Source organism: Lepidochelys kempii, chromosome 11 (assembly GCF_965140265.1).
Source record: "Lepidochelys kempii isolate rLepKem1 chromosome 11, rLepKem1.hap2, whole genome shotgun sequence".
NCBI classification, from domain to species: Eukaryota; Metazoa; Chordata; order Testudines; family Cheloniidae; genus Lepidochelys; species Lepidochelys kempii.
Window position 1 is genome coordinate 58510871 of NC_133266.1, and position 24202 is coordinate 58535072.

The 24202-nt window shown below is 42.0% G+C and overlaps 1 protein-coding gene across 4 annotated transcripts in view; it reads left to right on the forward strand.

Annotated features, from left to right (window-relative positions):
* Positions 1 to 211: 211 nt before the first annotated feature.
* SPATS2L (spermatogenesis associated serine rich 2 like) overlaps positions 212 to 24202 on the forward strand; it is a 146548-nt gene continuing 122557 nt past the window's right edge. For all 4 annotated transcript variants that reach the window (XM_073306331.1, XM_073306330.1, XM_073306332.1 and 1 more), the window contains exon 1: positions 212 to 397. The gene's annotated coding sequence lies outside the window, so the exon portion shown is untranslated. The remainder of the gene's footprint in view (positions 398 to 24202) is intronic.

The window sequence follows — 24202 nt, forward strand, 5'->3', positions numbered from 1 at the left end:
CCCCCGTTAGGGGCTTTGTCTTGTACCCAACTATTAATCCCAACCGGATTTTTCACACTGGCTCTCGGGCGACCCGGCTCAGCTCCCACCTCGGCCAGCCCCTGGTCAGGGAGCGCCACCAGCCCGCCTGCGGGGAGACACCCCCGGTCCCCTCAGTGGGCGCGGGAAGCAGGGGGCAGCAGCGGGCCGGCGGGGAGGGGTTTGCCGCCGCCGCCGCCGCCGCCGCTCCCGGCCCGGAGGGAGGAGGGGAAGGGCGCGCGCGGCGAGTGTAGGAATCCAGGCGGGGGCAGGGCCAGGCGCGGATGTGCCGCTCGCTGGGGGAGAGCGGAGCTGGGCACCAGCGGGAAGCCGCCTTGCGCTGCCCGGGCCCCGCGGGGAGCAGACCGTTGGCTGAGCGGTAAGGGACCCGGTGGGGCGCCACGCCGCCGCCGCCCCCCTCTCCCCGCGCTCTGCCGCGCCTAGCAGCGCGGGGTGGAGGCGCCTCTCTTGGGGGCTGGGGGCTTTCGGGCCATTGCATGTGCCATTTCCAGATTGCAGGCTGCCGGGGCGGGGGGGGGGGGGGGAGGGTGATGGACTTGTCCTCTTGCAGTCCCTGGAGTTTCCTGCGGGAGGATCGGTCCTGGTTCAAAGCGGACAACCCCCCCTCCGCCCCGCGTTGTCCTAATGCCACGAGCCCAGGAGCCGAATTGCCGCTTCTTTCACCCCTTTCGAGAGGTGTCTCTGATAGCCGCCAGGTGTGCAACATCGACAGCGGTGGGGCCCGATCTGATCCTCCTGGCCCGCCCCGAGCTGCCCTCAGCGAGTGCCCCAGGAAGGCAGGATCGGGCCCCTCCTGCTAGCTAGGCAGCCGCGGCTGAGCCCGTTGTGCTGGCGGTGGCCGATATTCCCCCGCCAAAGCCAGCGTCCGCCTGGTCCGGAGCGCTGCAAACACGAGCAGGGGGAATGCGATTGTCACGGCCCGCATCGCTCGTCCCCCCTGCCTGCACCCCCGCTGGTTAGAGCCCTGAAGTTGCCTGGCCCTGTACAGCTCTGTCCAGTAACAGCCCTGGTCACAAATGAGCAGCAGCAGACCAAAAAAAAAAAAAAAAAAAAAAAAAGATAAAGCCAGATCATTTCCAACCTGCAGCTGTGTGTCGACATCTACCAGGGCAGCAAAATATGCTGAGCGAGCCCTAAATTTTTCATGAAATGTTGCATTACAGTGTGGGTGAACTGTGAAAGATTACACTGTGATTACCAGGCAGGGGTGAGCGCTAATGTTCTGAAGTTGCGGTTTCCACATAAATTCAGAGATTTGAGGAATGATTTCACCTGTACGAGAACGAAGCAACAAGGTGGTTTACATTCAGTGTTTTTCTTATAGTGCATGAAAAATTGAAATAATTGGGTTTATTTTGAGATCCTCTGATATACAATTACAGCTGGCAATAGTCTTGTATTCTTTATCATACTTCCTTTGTGGAGGAGCTGCGCATTAACAGTGAAAGACTTTTTTTCTCCCCCCCTCTGCCCCCCAGCTGTTGATTGCTTGTGCTACTGGATTTCTTTTCTTTTAGTGGTCTAAGATCTCACAGAAAACACAGCACCCTCATTTTAGGTCACACTTCCCTGGGTTTGTTTGGGTGATAAATATTTTGATTTTGAAAATGTGTAGAAGTGTTATTCAACTTCAAAAAACCTAACAATCTTTCTTGGGAAGTTCCTCCCCCAAATTACCAGTTATGTTATAAAGTGCTATTTTCCTTTTTTCTGAGGGGCTCTTATCTCAGAATAACTGAAGTATCCATGAAATATTCAGCAAAGGTGATTATCAAGGGAAGTCTCCTAAACAAAAATAGACAAGAACGCACCATACCAACTATCAATCTTATCAGATTAAAGTGTGCACCAGGCATGGAACATGAACACATGGAATGGTAGTTAATACCCCTAACAAAGGTCTCACTTTTGCAGTGAGCTCTGTGTGGGCAGATATCTGTGCCTATGCCCCTCTGACTTCTCAGATGAGTTGTCCGATTAAAGGGAATGTGGGACTAGTCACATTAATAGGGACAACAATCATTCATGTGTGAATGATTTTTACAATACCTGGAAAAGGCTGCATCCTGTAAGGTGCTCAGTGCCTCCTGGCGTATTGTAGGCTCAAGTCCCTGAGAAATGCCAGTATCTGTTTTAATAAGAGACCCAAAGATACTAATCAGAATGAGGGCCCTATTGTGCTAAACACTGTACAGATACATATGAAGACAGGGTCTCTGCCCTGAGGAGTTTACTCTCTAAGAGGTCAAGTGACAATGGCATGTAGCTGATCTGCGACTGCTAGCAACAAATATCTCCAACAACCAGTGGTGGAACACTAAATGGGGAAGGCTCTTTGTTACTACAGGAAATTCTTTCCCAGGTGTCTGGCTGATGGGTCTTGCCCACATGCTCGGGGTTTAACTGGTTGCCATGTTTGACGGTCAGGAGGGAGTTTTCCCCCAGGTCGGATTAGCAGGGACCCTGGGGTTTTTCACCTTCCTCTGCAGAATGGGATATGGGTCACTTGCAGGTTTAAACTAGTGTAAATGGTGGATTCTCTGTAACTTGAAGTCTTTAAATCATAATTAGAGGACTTCAGTAACTCAGCCAGAGGTTATGGGTCAATTATAGTAGTGGGTGGGTGAGGTTCTGTGGCCTGCAGTGTGCAGGAGGTCAAACTAGATGGTCATGATGGCCCCTTCTGTCCTTAAGTTCTATGAGACATATAAAGGGTGAGGGAAAGGATTACAATTCACAGTCTATTATGGTTAACCTTATTTGTGGAGGCAGGTCTTGAGTCCTTATCCCTATGAAATGCCCTCTGAAATCCATGGGGCCCTTAGAAGAAGCACATGCCTAAGGGTTATTGTTTTACTCAATGAGCCGAGAGATGACCCCAACCAAACCTCCACATATTCAAACACTGAATTTTGAGAGAAGTTTCAGTCTGGATCCAAACTTCTAACCTGGTCCCTATCTCTAAAAGGGGTTGAAGCAAAATACTAGATCCAAACACTCACTCTGAACTTTAGGAAACATCACATCCAGAACTGGTATTTGTGGTTTGGGCCTGTCTTTAAAAGAAAGTACAACAAGATTCCTTGTGGCAGGAAATGTGTGTTACATTGTTTCAACAAGTTCTTTTCTTTTCAGTGCTGGAAATACAAAGGCCAGTTAATTTATGTCCCTAGTTAGTATTAATTTGCAAGATTATGTTGTGTTCAGGTTTATACACATTCATTGCCACTGTTTTCATTCTGGGGACTGTCTCTCACTATTTAGTTGTACAGTTCCTAACACAAAGGGATCCTGATCTTGGTTGTGGCCTCTTGGGTACCACTGTAATACAAAATACATACACAAATAATATGCATGGAGAATTAAAAAATAGCCAACATCTTTTGCAGAACAACCCAGCCTAATCCCCTAAATAATCATGTGTTATCTGGGACAGAGGTATCAAACTCATTTGGAGAAAAGGGCTGAATTCCACTTCTAGTTATGGCCTGTTGGCCAGAGGATAAATTTAGGACCCTGTACAACCCCTTCCATCCAGAGGAGAATGCCCACTGTCAATGGGAGGTTTGCACAAAGATGAAGGAAAAAATCTGGCGTTTATGTAGTAACATGTGGTTACTATTATTTATTAAGGGCTTTATTGTCAGTATCAGTGGGAAAATATGCTCCCTCCCTTTGAGCCATGGGTATTTCTTCCCTTTGATTTTCTTCCTTCCCCATCCTGTTTTCTCTGAATCTCTTATTTGTCCTTGTGTCTCTCTGTTCTTCCTTTTGCATTTCCTTCCCTGCACAGAAATTCTCAGTTACCACCCAGATGGGCTTCCACGTGCAGTTTCCCATTCCATCAGCTAAAATGATCAGATGTCCAGTAGTTAATGTTGACATTAAAATGTGATCATTTTAGGTAACACTTAAATGACATTAAAAGGGGACAGAGGAGTTTTCACCTTTCTGAGACATTGTTTGGGGCTGGCTGAGTCTCAGAGGACAACGTGGCATTGGTTTATCTTTACTTTGCATTTGGAAGCTTTTCTTCACAGCCATGAAGTCTAGAAACTCACTTTTTTAAATGAAAGTTGAGATTCTGCACAATTTGAATATGTCAGATGGGACACAGGGAGGCCAGACCTAGCACACAGACCAGATGTTTGGCTCGGCTGGTGAAGGACTTCCATCTCTAGTACATGTTTGAAAGCAACATTTTGTAGCAATTTTTTGTCAAAGAATTTGGCCCTGATATGTATCTTGTGTAATACTCTAAGAGCCAGAGCCTTGACTGGAATGAATTGACATAGCAGTCAATGGAGCTATGTTGATTTGCGCTGGCTGAGGTTCTGGCCTCTTGATTATACACCAAAACCTCCAGGAGGACTTTTGGGAGAACAAGGAATGCAGGATCTAGTATGCTGTAGAAGCAATAGAGTATAAATTGATGTTTTTGGACTGTTTTGGTTAACAGCATGTGAAAGAAACAGAGGGGTGAGGAGGGCAAGTCAGACAGCAGTAACTTTACTTTGAGAAGGAAAGTGCAGTGATTCCCAGTAATTCCTAGATATGGATTAGGATAAATCTGTAAGTGCTTAAGAGTCTGCACTGGCTTTTTTTTCTGGAAGTTCTGCAATGCAAAGCTTGTTCAGAATCTCTGATGAACTATTCTGTACAACTCCCAGTTTATTTTGTAGTCTGAGAACCAAAAGTATAATTGGGAAAATAAATTAAAAAAATAAGACATTTTCCTGTTTATCAACAGAAAAAATCAGCCAGCATAAATTGGCCCTTTTTGAGAGAGACTTTGAAAACAGAGACTTTAAGATTTGTTCAGGATCACACACTGATTATTCAATATGAAATTTGACTTTCTGATGAAGGAGACACCTTATATTATGTGGATGAAAGCAATTGCACAGAATTACTAAAGTGATTACTAGGCACCAGTTACAATGTTTAAGTTATCATTCATATGTAACTGTGCTTTTCTTGGGTTTTGAACTGGGAAAAATCCTCTAATGATTTTTTTCTTAGACAAGGCAAATAGTGCTGCAGTCCCTAATTAGCATTTTGGAATAAAATCAAGACTCTCATCATTTGTTTTAATCTCTTCTGTAGAAGAACAACAATAATAGAAAATGTCAATCAATCCTTTTTCAAGTACAAAAAGACTAATCTAAAAATACATGGTCTGCATGTAAGGAGCTGGGTTGTGGTATAATGTTGACAATGTCCTTTCTTTTACAAGTCTTCTCTTAAATAAAACTAAAGATTTTCTTCAAAAACTATGATTTACAAATGTATGTCGAATATTGTAGACTCCATGTCCCCTTATTCTTTTATGACAGCTTCAGGAAATAGTCCTTTTCAGTCTAGTGTTGTATGGTCACTGATTTTCAAGTGGTCATTCAAGGAATGAGTATTGATTGGTCTTTTTGGTAGGTCTTCCAGTACTCACTCTGTCTAATTTCTGACTGAAAAAAAGGCCGATGTCTGCCTACTGTGTCCAGTGTTTAAATTACTGATGATTCTCATCTTTCAAGTATTGAAAGGATAACAGTTCAAATGGTAAAGCAGTTCTATATGCTCTGAAATGCCATCTCTCTGCAGTGGAACAGAAAGGGCTGGATTCTCAGCCAGTGTAAACTAGCATAGCTTCATTGAAGTCAATTAACACTGGCTGAAGATCTGGCTCTAAGAAAGCTTTTTACATTTGGGTTAGACCTGATGTTACTGGCATATTGCAGGATAATGCTCAGAGAAAATGGCTGATGAATCTCACTATTCTAGAACACGTGGAACAGGATCAGACAATATTATCTGTTTTATACTTAGCATATACTCAGCTCACTCACCAATGGGTTACACTGAACTGAGGCAAGCTTCCTTAGAATGCTGAATTGTGGTGATCCATGCCCACAGAAGCCACCTGTTCAACCTTTTAAAGATGAGACTTGTCTTGCTCAGAATCCGGTGCAGTGGCTGGAATTCAGTCATATTGGTCTCAGAATGCTTCTTTTCAAGTCAGCTTTTGAAGAGATTTTAGTTTTAGTTGCATGGTAATACTTGTATTACTCCAAGGGCCTTGAAGCATTTTACAAACACTGAGACTCATCTCACCACTGAGACAGAGTTTTATATATGGATAAACTGATGAGCAAAGAAGTTAAGTGATGTGCAAATGTCACAGAGCAAGTTATTATTTATCAAGAACCAAGAGAATGAATCAAGGTGTCCTGATTCAGTCCCATGGTCTAGCCAGTATAAAATACTCCCACTACAGTTGCTGCTGAAAACATCAGGTTGTACACTTAACATGATTAAATATAGGTTTATACCTTATGGTAGCTTAACTCAGTGTATGTTTGTGTGTGTTTGCGCGCCCACGCATTCACACACCTTGGTCAAATTTACTGAGAATTCAATGAAACCTGAATATCATAAGTGTCATAATAACCAACAAAAGCTAGGAAAAATATGGTAGATGTTTTGTCCTTAAATGACAGGTTTGCATTAAACTAAAACAGAGTATTCTTATGGAGTGTGTTATATATACACAGTGATACACTGGAATGACTTCTTAGCTCCTCAGAGTATACCATGTAGGTAGTTGTTTCCAAGTTATTTATACAATCTATGGTACCTCTTGTGGTATCTAATATGGATGGTACCTCAAGGGAGTGGTATAGTCTAGTTATACGAATGTAAGATTGGCAGTCAGAAAGTCCTAAATTCTAATGCTGGCTCAGTGTTGACTTACTTTGAGTACTTGAGGCTAAGTGATTATGTGTCTCATCCAGTGTCAATCTCTTTAAAATGGGAATACCTCACAGTGGTGTCATGAGGATTAATTAATTTCTATAGACTCTGGAGGATGAAAATGCTAATTATTTATTTGGCCCCAGTAAAAGAACTGTGAAGCAACGTTCTGCAAGGAGGGTACCTCTGAATTGCATTTATGAATCATTATATCTGTGTCTACTCTAAGTTCCTAATAGTTGTTAGAAATACCATGGTGGAATATTCTCTCAGTAGAATATTTTGACCTCCTCACCTGCCACTCAAAAGGAAATATATAAACTTTAGGCTCAGACCTGAAAAACCTAATTATAAGTAGGAATCATCCTCACCATTAATCCGCTGCCAGCTATTAGGCCTGCTAGGTTTGCTGCTCAGCAGTAAATAGGACACAATTCTGCAGTGGCCTCTGTGGGATTAAGTGGATGACCTCACAGGTCATTTGTAGCTCTAATATCTATGATTGTATAATTATTTAACTATATAGGCAAATTATAATTGTGCTCATACTTTAGACCACCGCATCAGCAAGAGAAGTGTTATACATATTGTAAATTCTTTCTGCTTCTCCAGCCATGCCACAAAGTTGTTAAGCACTCTTATATCACTCCTCACATAATGAATCTAAACCCAAAGCATTTACATTATTGATATGTAATTTTTGTTAACTGAATATCTTCTTCTCTTAAAAAGTTTATACATAAAAAAATCTGCATAACTTTCCTAAACACATTAGGCCATAGCTATATTTAATATGTGTCTTAAATTTTCATGCTGCATTTAAGTCAGCCTAGTTTAATATGTAGATTCCAATAGCGTGTGAAAATGTCAGCAGAGTTCAAAATGCTAAATGCTGTTACACACCATGAATGTGATGCTCTCTTGACTGAAAGTCTGTGGTTTATACTCACTATTGGGAAAACCTACAAGTACCAACATTGTATCACTATTTGGACTCTTCTTTACAATATTTATGGGGAATAACTCTGCTATGTTGTAATGCTGCCCTGTGTTATATTTAAGGTGTAGTTATCTCTGGGACTACAGAGAAGGTGTTGGGAATTGGGGGAGGGCCTGTTGCCTGTTTGAGGCAATGCTGAAACGGGATGTAAAATTGCATGCGGATGGTGGAAATGAGTGCTAGGGATGTTCCACAGGTCTGGACTGTTGGTTAAGAATCCGATTTGAACCAATGAATCTTTAGCAGGTCACTTGTTGCTGATTTAGAGCCCAACTCTTCATTGGCTTACACCTGCTGGGGCCAGCGGGGTCCAGAGTTATGGAAGCAAGCACAGAATTTAGCCCAGTATCTTCTTTTTCCCCATCACTGCACAAATTGTCATCTCCTGATTGTGTGTTACTAAACCTATGAAAGGTCTTCGTAACATCCATCTTTATACACATAATTGATCCTTGATGGACACGCTCATTTAATAGTGTCATTCTTAACAAAACTGTAGGTGTATCAGAAGGTTTTATAAAAGCAAGACAAAAAATGGTTTTGTTTGGAAGAAGAGTAAATCTCAATAGGAGCACTGACTTCTCTGCATATGGTAGTGACTGCTAAATCATAAAAAGGGTAATTGTCCAAATACAATATGGTATAGTGGTCATGTGTTGACCTGACAGTGTCTGTTGCAGCACAAGGGTGCTGGCATATAACATTGCTCTATTTGCCTAAAAGGGAGTAGAAAATGGGGTCCTGGTTCATGATTGGAGAGGATAGGTGCTACAATAATGCAACTAATAAGTTATTATAATAATTATGGTGATGAACTGTAATTTCTTTGGACCTGATTCTCCTCTCACACTGATATAAAACAGAAGTGAGTCCATTGACATCAGTGGAGTTACCTTGGTCTGAAATTGGTGCAAGATCATTAGCTGACTCTGTGACTTTTTTAATGTTTGTGATAAAGCATGGCTTTTGGTTTTAACTACTGTAAATTCTCATGCGAGATTTGATTGACTTCTTGAAACTTCCAAATGGCTTGTAGTACTTTGTATCGGGTTTGCAGTACTGTACACTTCCTGCAGGTTTGATTCATGTCAGGATAGACTCAGCCCCTGTTATGTCCAAAGTAGGTGAAACCACATGCATCCGACGAAGTGAGCTGTAGCTCACGAAAGCTTATGCTCAAATAAATTTGTTAGTCTCTAAGGTGCCACAAGTACTCCTTTTCTTTTCACTGCATGAGGTACTTTGGAAGAGACCTGTCAAACTGAGGTCCTCTCAGTGTCCTGTATATATTAGAGATCTCATGGCACGGTTCATAAAAAGGGATTTGTCTCATTGCCCTTAGCTAAGAATACCATCCCACAGACACAGCTATGCAGCATAAAGCATACTGTATATTGTATGCTGCCTATGTTTATGTAGTGTTCAATGCTGCTCTTTTTGACAGAGGTGGCAGTTTTGCCATTGGGCCAATAATCTGTAAAGTGCTTTGAGATGGAAGATGCTATAATGCTATATCAATGCTATATATATATATATATATGGAAAATAAAGCTGCAAAAGCAAGGAAATGCTGAATTAAGGCAGTTTCAGCATTCTGAATTCACACTGCTATTGCCTACTTTGGCAACCCATGGTACTGTATGTTTTCCAAGGTTAGTTTTTCTGCTATTGCTTCTTATTAAAAAAGAAAGAAATCAATGAAAACTCAACAGTTAATCAGACTCAATAGCACGTTTTTAGCCTGAACATTCTAGAACTTTCATTTTCAAAATAATACGAGAAGGGGGCAGCTTGGTTCATGTTAAATACTCATTCACTGTAAATTCTATCAAAATAAAGCGAAGGTTACTGTAGAGTATGGCAAAAAAGGAACATCTAATGCCATGGTATAGGCCTCAGTCCTGGAATGAACTGCATCCAGACAGACCTCAGTGCCTGTGTAGAGCTCACTGCAGCATCAGGGCCCATTTTGGCTGCTGAAGTCTTCAGAAATGGCTTAACAGATAAAAAATCATTTTGTGGCTTGATGGTAAGTGTGGCCTAGTAGATAGCGCACTGGACTGGGACACAGGAGATCTATCTTCTAGTCCCAGCTCTGCCACTGGCCTGTGGATTACTTTGAGCTAGTCATGTCACCGTCCTCTGCCTCAGTTTCTCTATCTGTAAAATGGTGGAAATGATACTGACCTTCCTCCATAAAGCACTTTCTGACCTAATGTTAGCTATTATCATTATTATTATTCACTATCATGCAAAGAGACCAGGGTTAGGGTGCAGTCCTGGTCTCTTGCACTGTAAATCAGGAACGCTGTGGAGAGAATACACTGGGCAAGCACAGGTGAGAGAGCCTTGCTGAGCTGCATCCCTTCTGGATGGACTATAAAGAGAGTCGTGTCCAGCCCTCTTCAGACACTAGGATTGGCACCAGCAATGATTTGCCCGAATGTTCTGTGAGCATTGGAAGGGGGAGCTCTCATAAATTGCATTAAAAGGTAAGTGATAGGAAGAGTGGGACATGGAGGAGTCAACCGGGGTGTGTGTATGTGACATGCTCCCAAAATATTAAAATACAACGTTGGGGATTTTAGTGGAGATGGAGAAATGGATATTTGCTGCTGTAATAATAAAAAAAAATACTGGGCATTACCGTGTGTAAGAGATGGCCATGAACCCAAAGAAGTGAGGATGTTTGGAATCATATCAGCTACAGGAACCCTAAACAAGCTTTTTTATACTTCCCAGTTACAGCACATGCGGTACACAGGAGGTCAAAGAGCTGTGTATGCCATATATGCTGTAAGGCAGGGATACTGCGTGGCTGAGAAAGTTGTGCGTTTCTCAGTGCTGACTTGCTGTGCTTTCTGTGTCTGTCAGAATTTCAGTGCTATTTTAACAGAGCTTTTGTGTGTAGGTTTCTTCTGTTGTCTACAGTATAGTGACAGTACATATCAAATATGTGTTCTTAGGACTTGATTCTGCATTGACATAAATGAGAGCAGAATCTGGACCATAATTTTGGCTCTTTCCAACTATATTCCCCCAGAATCCAAACAAGGCTTTGTCTATATTAAGGATTATCTGCCTTCACCTAGAATTTAGCAAATCAAATGGAAAAAAATCATATCCCCTTTAACCTCAAAATGGCTAAATCAATCTATACAATTTTAAAAAAAGCATCCAGGCTAATAACTTGTATGCCAAGCTTCAGCCTGATGTGAATGATCTATAGCAACTCCTTGAAAATAGAACTCATCAAGAGAAATGCTGACAAATCCTAACTGTTGCATGTTAGAAGCAAGACTATAATATTAGTGTGATTACTGACAGATGTGAGCATTCCTCAGTGGGCAACATAAAGAATTTCAGTATATTGAACTCTCAAAGATTTATTCACCCAAATAACGGGCTTTCAGAATAGAATCACTCATACCCAGAACACTCCTTTCAGCAATTCTTGTAAATAGCCTCTTCAATGTGCCATTCCATTTTGTATGCAAAATACATAGAATAAAATATTAAGGCCAAGATAGGTGCTTCATGACTGAAAACTTACATGTATTTCTGGTAAGTCTAGTGTACTTTACAGTAACTTTTTCACATCATTAAATTTGTGGAAATTCCACTCTGTTGTATAGGAACTGATTTCCCAGTTCATAGGTTTCATTCTCTTGTGTAAATCACGAAAGATTACTTGGCTGAGCAGCTCTCCATTGTAATGGATCTGACCAGCACTGTTTAGACAACCAAGTCTACTTTTTCCCCCTTTAGGTCTTAGGCTTTATCTTGGTATTCAGGCTTTTGAATTCTTATTAAGAAAAATGTGCGTTATCTTTCAACCTTCCATGAGTATGATACCATAGTAGCAACATTTAGATCAAAGTGGCAGCATAAGGAGAAGATGCACCTTTTCCAGAGTCTTGGTTTCTCACAAATACCAGATTTATGAGAGACTTTGGGGTCTGTGGATATCAGCTAATGGCATTTTTAGAAATCCATTGGACTTTCTGCTTTGGCAGAATGCCATTTTCTGTCTTGGCTCCGCTTCAAATGTCCAGACATAATTAAAATTTTAAGGCTTTCCTTAAATTTATCTGAACCCTATGCTTAACTGTTTGTTAACCCACAGGCTATCTTAGCTGGTGAAAGGCTTAGCTGCAGCTTCCCTTTTGTGAATCTTTTGCTGCTATTTTCCTCCACTGATAGTGACTGTAGACCACAATTCTCTTTGCTCCATATTAGTGCTCTCCTAAGTTTCTTTCAAGTGGTTTAGACAGTTCTGTTGTGACATGAGATACCCCTGTTCCTTAGGACCTTCCCATTCCTTCTCTGTTACTGGAAATTCTAACAAAAGGTCATGTTTGTTTGCTTGCTTGCTTTCCTGTAGTGCTTCTTCACACACATTGAAAAAACATACCTTTAAAAAAAATCTGTACTTTTCATCCCCCAAAATAGTTTTTTTATTTTTCCCTTTTGACAAAACTGAAAAATGTAGTAATTTAGTCTTATTTGTAGAGGGGTTCCTTTTTGGTTGATCATTCCCCCTCCCCTTACTTTCTCTTCCTCCCCCTGCCCTGTCAGTGGCAGAAAAGGGGGATTTGGAAGACAGAAAAAATGAAGCATTTACTGAAAAATTTCAAATACCCGAAAAATCGTTTTTTCCAAACCTGTGAAAGAAAAACGACTTTGACATTTTCAAAATTTTTCCTGTTTAAATTTTTCCATTTGTGACCAGTTCTCTAAGCCAGGAGTTGCACCCCCCTGGGGATTCACAAACAGCTTTCAGGGGGTCATGACAACCCTCCCTTTCTTTATAGCTAGATGGGAATGGGGATCGCAAAACTTTTTTCTGTTGTAACACGGGGCCATGGCATGGAAAAGGTTGAGAACCACTCCTCACAAGTTTCTTTCTAGATTAATTTTTATTGTCTTAAACAACAGATAAAATATACTCTGTAAGGATGAAATACAATACAATTATAAACTAAATTTATATGAATATGTAACAGTATTTTTGTTTTATGCAAATCAGATAGAAACCTTAAACTATAAACACTCTAAAAATACAATCTTGCAAAATTCCACTCAGGATTTTTGTTGTTGCTGTTGTGTTGTTTTTGTGGAGGATGAATGATGATGATGGATGGGAGAATAGTTTTTGTGAATGGAGTAGTGAAGTTTTATGGCAGTTTTGGAAGGATGAATATAAAACACAATATTTTTACAATTGAGGTTGTATCAAATGTAACCTTTAATAGACTGTAACATTTCAATGCCTCCTATACCTTCATATATTGAAAGTTTTCACAAAAGGTCTGTCAAACTCAGGCCTAGTGTGGTCTAGTGGAGAGGGCTGCACTGGGAGTCAGGAGACCCAAGTTCTTTTCCCAGCTTTGCCAATGAGCTGCTGCATGATGTAGGACAAGTCACTTCACCTTCTTGTGTGGCCATGTCTACACTACAAAAGTACTCCGATTTTAGAGAAGTCTATTTTTGGGAACAGATAGTATAAAGTTGAGTGCATGCGCCCACGCTAAGCACATTAATTCGGCGGTGTGCATCCACAGTACCGTGGCAAGCGTTGACATTCTGAGCGGTGCACTGTGGGTAGCTATCCCACAGTTCCCACAGTCCCCGCTGCCCATTGGAATTCTGGGCTGAGCTCCCAATGCCTGATGGGGCCAAAAATTTGTTGCGGGTGGTTATGGGTAAATGTCGTCAGTCAACCCTCCCTCCCTCCGTGAAAGCAACAGCGGACAATCATTTCATGCCCTTTTCCATGGATTGCCTGAGCAGATGTCATAGTACGGCAAGCATGGAGCCCATTTAGCTCACCGCAGCAGTTATGACCATTGTAAACACCTCGCGCATTATCCTGCATTTTATGCAGAACCCGCACCTGAAAAACCAGGCGAGGAGGCAATGGCAGCACGGTGATGAGGACATGAACACAGATTTCTCTAAAACTGCGGTCCCCAGCAATTTGGAGATCATGGTGTTACTGGGGCAGGCTCATGCCGTGGAACGCTGATTCTGGGTCCAAGAAACAAGCACAGAGTGGTGGGACCACATAGCGTTGCAGGTTGGGGATGATTTATCTGAGATTGCCTTTGGGACGGAGGAGGGAGGCTTAAAACATTTGCCGCTGCTGGAGTTAAAAAAGGGAGTGAAGTATTTAAAAAGATACATTTTAGAGAACAATGGCTATACTCTTTCACGGTGAACAACATTGTTCACATTACATTGCACATGTGATTTTGGTACAAGGTCGCATTTTGCATCTTATATTGAGTGCCTGCGGCTTTGGTGTTAGAGATCACACACACAGTGCCAGGCAACAGAATTCAGCTTGCAGGTGGTCATGGTAAGCCATAGTCTTTCGGCTTCTGCAACCTTCATAACAGCAGTGCCCTCCTCTCCCATACCAAGCAAAACACGTTGATTTGGCCATTTAGGGCTGCGGTTTTCCTGTTAACGTGCCGCAGCAGAAACCAAAGTAAGCCCCCCCATCCAATTCTCTGGGATGATCACTTTACCCCTCACCCCACCATGTGGCTGGTATCAGGGAAGATCCCTTCTAGCCAAACGCGAACAGCTCAGCGCCAATGGCTTCCCCACTCCCACTGCGTGGCTAACTGTGGGGAGGATTTCTTTTCAGCCACAGGCAAACAGCCCAGTAGGAACGGCCACCTCTGAATGTCCCCTTAATTAAATTCCCCTATTTCAACCAGGTTACCATGAACGATATCACTCTCCTGAGGATAACGCAGAGAGATAAAGAACGGATGTTGCTTGAATGCCAGCAAACACCAGGACCATACGCTGCCAGGCTTTGTCATGCAGTGATACCAGATTACTTGCTACTAGCATGATGTGGTAAAGTGTCCTACCATGGAGGATGCTCTCTCCAGAAACCTTCTGCAAAGGCTTTTAGAGTACCTCCAGGAGAACTGTCCCTGGAGGATTTCCGCTCCATCGCCAGACACGTTAACAGACTTTTCCAGTAGCCGTACTGGCCACGAATGCATCCCAAGTCCTCAGGGCTACTTAATCATTAAAAAACGCTTGCTTTTATAACATGTAGTATATTTAAAAAGGTACTCTCACCAGAGGTCCCTTCTTCGGCTTGGTTGGGTTGGGAGGATATTTCAGTCAGGGTGATAAAAAGATCCTGGCTGTCAGGGAGAAAGGTGTGCTGTGTGCTCTCCTCAAGCTCATCCTCCTCCTCCTCATCTTCCCTGTCCGCAAAATCCTCAGGCATGGTGGAGAGTACCCATCATTGGAGTCCACGGACAGGGGTGGGGTAGTGGTGGTGGCCCCCCCTAGAATTGCATGCAGCTCGTCGTAGAAGCAGCATGTCTGGGGCTCTGTCCCAGAGCATCTGTTTGATTCTTTGGTTTTCTGGTACTCTTGTCTGAGCTCAAGTTTCACGTGGCACTGTGTTGCGTCCCTGCTGTAGCCTCTGTCCCTCATGGCCTTGGAGATTTTTTTAAATGTTTTGGCATTTCGTCTTTTGGAACGTAGTTCTGATAGCACGGATTCCTCTCCTCATACAACGATCAGATCCAGTACCTCCCATTCGGTCCATGCTGAAGCTCTTTTGCGATTCCAAGACTGCATGGTCACCTGTACTGATGAGCTCTGCATGGTCACCTGTGCTGATGAGCTTGCCTGGCCAAACAGGAAATGAGATTCAAAAGTTCCCGGGGCTTTTCCTGTACACCTGGCCAGTGCATCCGAGTTCAGAGTGCTGCCCAGAGTAGTCACAATGGTGCACTGTGGGATAGCTCCCGGAGGCCAATACCTTCGAATTGCATCCACACTAACCCTAATTCGAAACGGCGATGTTGATTTCAGCGCTAATCCCCTCATTGGGGAGGAGTACAAAAATCAGTTTTAAGAGCCCTTTATGTAGAAAAAAATGGTTTCGTTGTGTGGATGGCTTAATTTGATTTAACGGTGCTAAATCCGACATAAACTCGTAGTGTAGACCAGGCCTGTATGTTTGTAGATCAGGATCGCACTAAGGAACTGTTAGTGCATGGCAGCATGGTCCACAAAAACACTTAGAACATAAGAATGTCAATATTTGATCAGACCAATGGTCCATCTACCCCAGTATCCTGTCTTCTGACAGTGGCCAATGCAGGTGCTTCAGAGGGAATGAACACAATATGGTAATCATCAAGTGATCCATCCCCTGTCCACTTACTGCACAGCAGCTAGTGCAGGGTAGATTTACTTCCCAGCTTGTTGTGAATTAAGTGGACAAGTGGAATTTGTGTGGACAAGTCCCAGATAATAACTGTATAACCTAGAAACTTTATAGGGGAAAAGATCTTGATAAAGATGGATCTGCTGTACCTCTCTCTGTATACTGAGCCATAGTTATTAGTTAGATTACTGCACCAGAGGTACCTAAAGAGATCTGGCCAGCTGGACATCTTTACACTGTGAAGTGTACATTTTTATTCTGTCAAGGTTTTGGTATGTCACTTGGTTCTCAGCCTTGCTGTTCAGCTAGCTCCCTGCCAGAATTCAACCTGATGCTCATTGCCAATCATATCTATAGATGATCATGAATGAGGCTCTGGTTTAGGTCAGCTCTTTTAGTACAACCTTGACAGTAGGTCTGTATTTAAGTTCTCTGTATTATTACGCTGGAGGATAAAACCTGCCCTCTGCAACCTACATGCCAGGCTATGCTTGTGTCAAGGTTCCTTCCCCACTCTGAACTCTAGGGTACAGATGTAGGGACCTGCATGAAAAACGCCCTAAGCTTATTTTTACCAGCTTAGGTTAAAACTTCCCCAAGGTACAAACTATTTTACCTTTTGCCCTTGGACTTTATTGCTGCGACCACCAAGCATCTAACAAATATATAACAGGGAAAGAGCCCGCTTGGAAACGTCTTTCACCCCAAAATCCTCCCAAACCCTACAACCCCTTTCCTGGGGAAGGCTTGATAAAAATCCTCACCAATTTGCATAGGTGAACACAGACCCAAACCCTTGGATCTTAAGAACAATGAAAAAACAATCAGGTTCTTAAAAGAAGAATTTTAATTGAAGAAAAAGTAAAAGAATCACTTCTGTAAAATCAGGATGGTAAATACCTTACAGGGTAATCAGATTCAAAACATAGAGAATCCCTCTAGGCAAAACTTTAAGTTACAAAAGGACACAAAAACAGGAATATACATTCCATTCAGCACAACTTATTTTATCAGCCATTTAAACAAAACAGAATCTAACGCATATCTAACTAGATTGCTTATTAGCCCTTTACAGGAGTTCTGACCTGCATTCCTGCTCTGGTCCTGGCAAAAGCAACACACAGACAGAGAGAACCCTTTGTTTCCTCTCCCCCCCCCCCCCCGGTTGTCTGTAAGATTTATCTGCAGTATCTGTATTGTGGAGAATTTTCTGAAATGACGTTTCTCTCTTTCAAAACAGCCTGTTGTTGCTTCATCATCTCGGCTGAAGGCTTGATTTTGTCAGGCGCTGAGCACTCTTGACTGCCTGATAAATTTAAGATCAATCCCTCAGTTGGTATAGCATCATATTACCCAGCGCCTCTATGTCATGGATTTTTTTTCCCCTGCACTTCTCATAAGAAGTTCCACTGTAAAGAGATTTAGCAAGATATTTATCACTGGATTCTGGTGTGTCAGCCCTTTGCCAGAAATGGATATTACCGTACTGCCTTTATATGTTTACCTTGGCAAAGAACAGATCTTTGTCTTGTGATGCAGATTTATTGCTGAATACATCCCAGTCACAGCAACAATATATTTCATGTGTAAAGTTTGTTTTATATCATTGTATTTTAGCTCCAAAAATTTAGTTTGTTTTTTTAATAGAAAATTTCAGATTTTCTGAAAGAGGAAGAGTATTCTGAATCAGCACTGCAATGAAAGAGAAAGCTAATAACTGTCACCCATTTGCTACAGACATTTCTTCTGTTGAATGTCTACCAAAAATAAAGAAAAAAATAATTTAAAAAAATACTTTGGCCATTGCCCAGTTATGCTTCTTGAGCCCAATCCTGCAACCCTTACTTATGGGAGTAATACTTACTACTGTAAAGAGTCCCATAGAAGTCAGTGGTATTGCTCACATGAATAAAGACTGTTTGTTTAAGGTGTGTAGGATCGGGCCCTTTACTTATAAATATAAGTAAAGTCAATGGGACTGAAAAGCATATTGACCTAATGGTTGATCCTTGTTTGGACATTTCAGGGATGGTCTTTTCATAATGCACAGTGGAATCCTGTTGTTATAAAGACTGATTTGGGCAACTCCCATTGGGATTATTGTACCCAAATAATTACTACATCCGGCTCCATGACCAAACTCAAATACACCATACTTGTTGACTCTGAGCACCTGGTAATATGCAGTTAATGTACTGCCTTTTTATTTGAGGATCTTAGGTTACGTCTACAGTGCAGATGGGAACCTGCCTCCGAGCCCAGGTAGACAGACTTGTGTTAGTTCTGCTTGAGCTAGCACTGGATAGCAGTGTGCACATAGCAGCAAAGGCGGCAGCTCGGGCTAACCACTGGAGCTCAGACTTAGGGGGTCAGATGGGGTTGGACTTAGGCAGCGAGTCTTAGCCGCCAACTCTGCTGCAATATCCCTATTTTTAGTGCACTGGCTCAAGCTAGCGTTAGTCTGTTTACGCAGACTACATCATCTGTGCCCTGCCCCCAGCTAGTCCTTCACACCCATGCTCCCACTTTGGGGAACACTTGTGTAGATTTATATCATGTGATGCTTCCTCACCTTTTTTCCATGTTTAATGAGCAATTAAATAGTTAACAATGGTGATATTTAAGGTATCACCATTGGCATCTGAGTTAGCATAAAAAGGAATAGGACAGTCCATACCTCAGAATGTGTTTCAGGCTCTGCAAATTCAGGTAGATGTCTTTGCTTCAGTTACATTCAGGTCACATTTTGAAGGTTTCCTTCACAACAGTAATAGGTAGAGGCTTACTCTTTTTAAAAAATGAAAGATCAGACTCTGGAGAATAATTGATAAGTCTGGTTGTGCCCTCCCAGCGGGGCATGTCTCCCATTTTGGGAAACACTTCAGTAGGGCAAACCACGTAGGAAACAACTCAGCCTAGTATATGAACCTATTTAGTGCTGAATAGACACTAAGAGCTGCTTTACTTTATGTCAGGGACTGCCCCTCTAGCTGACTGGCCCCATTGGCCATGCGAAAACCAGGAAAAAATGTGTGTTTTAATTTTAGTGAACATGTGTTAAAATCCTAGTGTAGACAAGCAAGTTGTAGTTTTAACAAGTGTCAACTGGTCAAGGTGAAGTACACCTAGGATTTCAGCCAGGATTTTATATGGGTTTATTACCATGTTAAAAACATACCTTTTCCTAGTGAAGGCAAAGCCCACCTCAGGACGGTCACGCAGATTGCTTAATACTGACTGAAATGAGCACAGCTCATATGCAGAGCAGAATCCAAGCTATAAGTCACACATTAGTTAAAATAACATGTAGAGTCCTCTATTGAAGCCTGTAGAGTTGTAAGCAGTGCAGGCTGATTACAGCCAGATTTATTTTTTATCCTCTTCCCCTTTTTTCTTAAAAACAAACAAACAGAACCACTAGGAAATTAAATTAAAAATAAATAACATAAATATAGTGTTGAGCTTGCAGGATTAAATTTGCAGAAGTCAGGAAATTCCGAAAAGCAAGGTTGCATTGGCAATGGCAACTCAGGCACGTCGCATACATGTAGCATTTTCCATTCAGCTTTCCCTTGTTAACTGTAACATAACTTTTTTTTAGCATACCATAAAATATGCAGAATATGTCATATGAGTAAGTGCACATTGCTGGATCAAAGACACTCAGAGCAGAAGTGCCAAGTCATATGTCGGTTGCTGGGGCACAGCGGTAAATATACATGTGTTCCTAAAAAAGTAAATAAATGCTTAAATCCTGAATAAATTACCAGTGTAAAAGGTACTGGTCTGCAGACCCTGGGCCAAATGTAGATCTCCTTTAGACTGGGGTGAATGTGATTTCATTGGAATAACTCCAGATTTACAGCAAAGTAGATGAGAGCAGAATTTAGCTCAATGTCATCCAAACTCACTATTTTAAAAAAGAATTTATTTTTCCATGCTGTTTCCCTTCCAAATACATATGTTGTCCAACCAATGCCATCTGTGGAAGAGTGAAACCAGTGATTCTATTTATTCCCAGGAAAAAAATGCTTGAAGAACATCAAAAGAAATGATAAATTCCAAAGTTAAAGTTTACTCCCAACTTTTTTATTTGTTTATAATTCCCATGAAATTGCTGCTTTGATGCACAAATTATTATTTCACAGAGCCTTCTTTCTTTGGCTTTGAGAGCTATGTGTGACTCCTTTTGTGATGTGAAATACTGACCACGTGGGAATGAGTTTTCTCATTACACTCATGATTAAGTCCACTGAAGGTCTCACTGGTAATTTTGCTCCTACTCTATATGACAAACATCAGTCTAATACTATCATTACATGTGTAAATTGAATTCAGTATTCATTTCTCTGTACAAATCTGTACAAACATCACGTAGTTCCATTACAACCCCGTTCTTAGAATTTGTATGCAAGAATGAGAGTTTTTCTGTCTTCTAAATGGAGTGTTTAATAAAGACCAGTGTGCTCAGGGCTTTATATCAGAGGGAAAATTTGTAACCCAGAGAACTTCATGATGTAAAAACCCAAGCACAGAAACAAACTGTACAGAAAAAAATACAGTGAGTCAGACCGTAATCTGCCTTTGCATGAATGCATGGGACCGGAAGGTGTGCAAGGGAAGATCACAACAGCAGTCTCTGAGAATGCTCAGTCCTGCCTCCTTCCAGAGAACGCATCACCCAGATAGGGGTGGGAGGAGGTGGGGCCATGCCCCATTTCCCACTACACTGGCCCATGGACCCAAGCTGATGCACTGTTGGGAGTAATATGCACCACTCCTGTGGATGGTGTAGAGCGATCATTTCCCTCCCCCTGCACACCAAGTAGCCTTGGGAGAGATCATCCCATTAAGTGATTGTCCATTAAGCTCCATTAAGCTTTGTGCCTGATTATGCAATTGTATATATATAGGAGAACTTAGTCCAGTCGGAAGGTGCTGACTTGACGTCCATGGGGCCTGAAGTCTCCCCTTGACCAACAGAACAAGCACAGCAAAGGCAGCCACAGTACAAATCCCCCAGACCGCCCTGTCCGTGCGTTTCAGTGTAACACGGAAGGACCGCTGCTGCTAGCGGTGACTTTTGTGTTAATACAGTCTTCGGCTTTTATCATAACCCTGCAAAAACAGTATTGACTGTGCCGATAATTTTCAGTATGTGGCTACTTGTCCGTTGGGGACTGTATTGAACAGTATGATTTTTTGTCCCTAGAGACTTGGCCTGGATTTAAAATGGTGACCAGGAAAGCCAAAGCTGTGAATTGGATTGCCAGTCCCTGCAGCTATCCAGTACTCACTATATCTGTAATATTTTCTATATCTTCCAGGGTTTTTTAACAACATATATATGCCCATTACATTTAGCCACTGTAATTCCCTCTGCTAAAGTGCACCACAGTCTCAGTATATAAGGTGTTAGTGTCGTTTACATCACACATTATTTGTTGTATGTGTGATATACACTTTGCTTTGTCTCCTAAAATTCCAGCTCATGCTTAGTTAAAGCACTTTATATATTCAGACCTACGTTTTCTGTTTAGCGTTTGTTTTGATTAGTAATTCATTTTATCTTTAAAACAAAACGGAAAAGCACTGTCTATAAGTCTATAAAGTCATATCCTGACATCAGAGGATCTTCTGAATGTGCCTGCCATACTGTTTCAAGGTACAGTGGAGTGATTTAAAAACGAACAAACAAAAAAGCCTATTGGAATAATTATTAAGGAAATCTCTAGTTTGTTGTTTGGGCAGCTGAAAAAGTCAGTGTGTAACTTCTGGTAGCCCTTCCCGACCAACAAAGTGGGGGCACAACTAGTTTCACTTGGGAAAGATATGAAATATTCAGAAACTCATGTTATTCCGTTGGGAGGCCAGGGACAGATTAAGTGGAGGACTTTCCCGTTGAAAATAGTTGTTAACCGTGAATCAGATAACTCCAGTTGTTAATCATAGTAGATGTAGAATGCTTAATTATGCTGGCTTGCTAGAGATGGATAGGGTGATCATTTGTGCCCAGAATAATGCCACTGTGGGGATTTGTTGGAACACACTTTAATTTTTTTTGATGAACCTTTCTTAAAAATAATTTTAAATAATTATTAGATTACGTTCTAGGGATTTTCTGATTACACTGTGGAACGTTTTTTAACATAGGTCATAGAAATCCATTTTAACTGTGAACCTTGACACTTCTTTGGACATTTATCTGGCCACACTTGACATATCGGGATTTAAACCAGACCTATAGATTAAAAGAATTAGGGCCTGATCCTGAAAGGTGCTGTGCACCCTCAGCTCCCAATGAAGTAAGTAAGAATTGGGGGCACACTGCACCTCTCAGCATTGAGCACTAGGTGGCTAATATGAGTACCCAAGGGTTGTCTTAACTAGCTCTCCCAGGCTCTGTGGTGTTGCTTGATTACAGTCAATCCCACAACTTTCAAATAAAGTAAAGCAAATGTAAATACTGGTTTCTATTTATAGGCTGAGCTACTGTACAGATTCAAATAAAACAAAACGATTCATTCTCTGCAGCTTCCGTAATGGCCTTCTCTTTTTGCCTCAAGCACTGCACTGGGGTAGTAAGATAAGCTTTCTTTTAAGAGATGTTTTCCAGTATATTGTATTATCTGTGTGCAGAAGCAGTTTCTAGTCCTCTTTGCAGCTTGCTAGGCTCCTCTGCTGACATACCCTGAATTCAGGTATTGGAATCCTACATAAAGATACAAACTCTGCTGGTTCATGCTGGGAGGTGGCTCTAGTTACCTCCCAAACAGCATGTAAAAAGAGTGGAGTGTCTTTCTGAGGCAGCCACAGCTTGGAGACAGAAGCTTAAAATGAGCTTTGCTTTGTTATTTTAGTTACCGATAAAGCCACACCCCTGGAAGTGGGTATATGTATATACTCTTTTTGGAGCGGGAAGGGAAATGTATATGCTTAAACTGCTGTGGATGTGCTCTGGCATATCTGGGACGGTAACAGTAATTATTAACGATACTATGCAATTTTATGTAGCCTCCACCTGAGCATCTCAAAGCACTTTACAAATATTAAGAAATGTAACTTCACAGTAATAGAGGGAACCATCCAGAAGTGTGGTCTCCTGTATTCTTTGCAGAAATTCTCACCTTGGATCAAGTTAGCAGATCTTGATTCAGCCATATGGTACGTAGGCATCACCAAGATGAACACAGTGTAGACATCTACCTAGGGCATCTATACAGTGCCATAGTCTACATTAAAGGGGTGTAAATTCTAGTGCAGGCAAGTGTGTTGTACACTAACTGGCCCACGTGGACCCTGCTGGCATGCACTAAAAGTTCCCTAGTACAAGTTAATGTAGCCCTGTTGCAAACAGTACTCTGCAAGTAGGCTGCAAGAGATAACTGCTCCAAGATATGTGCATCCATTGATACAATTTATACATGGTTTTATTTTTAAAAATTCCCCAAAGAATGCTGCTGCTCTGGAAGCTCAATGCATGACCAGATTTCTTGGTGAGGAGAAAAAGAGTGATTTCATGCATCTGGGAGAGATGGGGAATTAGTCTGTCCCATCAGGATTATTAATAATACACCGGTAATGGATGCCAAAAAAAACCCGGACTGTATTTTCTTCAACAAACAAATGAACAAACAAATAGAAAACAGGCTAAGCTGCCTTTAGATAGCAAGTAAACATCACAGTCATGAACAAATTTACTCCTGGGTGTTGGAAGTATGATACTGTAGGAGCTTGTGAAGTAGGTAGAATTTGTTTTATCTAACACCAATTTTCTGAGGCCTTGTGCTACAGCAGAACCTACAATTCATCCTTTAAACTATCTTTGAGCTTCCAGTGGTTCCAGTATTTTACAGTGGAGTTATAAGAATGATTTACTGTTAGATACTAACAGGGGTGAAAGTAACTTAAAGGACTTACCAGTATGCCAGAGTCCTGAGCAGGGGACAGGGCCTCAACATTGAGATTTAAATCCCCAGGCCCTTTACATTGAGATTTAAAAGGCCTGGGACTCCCGGCCGCCGTCTCCACCCCAGGGCTCCGGCAGCAGGGCTCTGGCGACGATTTAAAGAGCCAGGGGCTCCACTGCAGTAGCAGCGGCCAGGAGCCCTGGGCCCTTTAAATCGCTGCCAGAGCCCCGGGGGCTCCCGGATGGCGCTGCTATCCTGGGGCTCCAGAAGCAGGGCTCTGGCAGCAATTTAAAA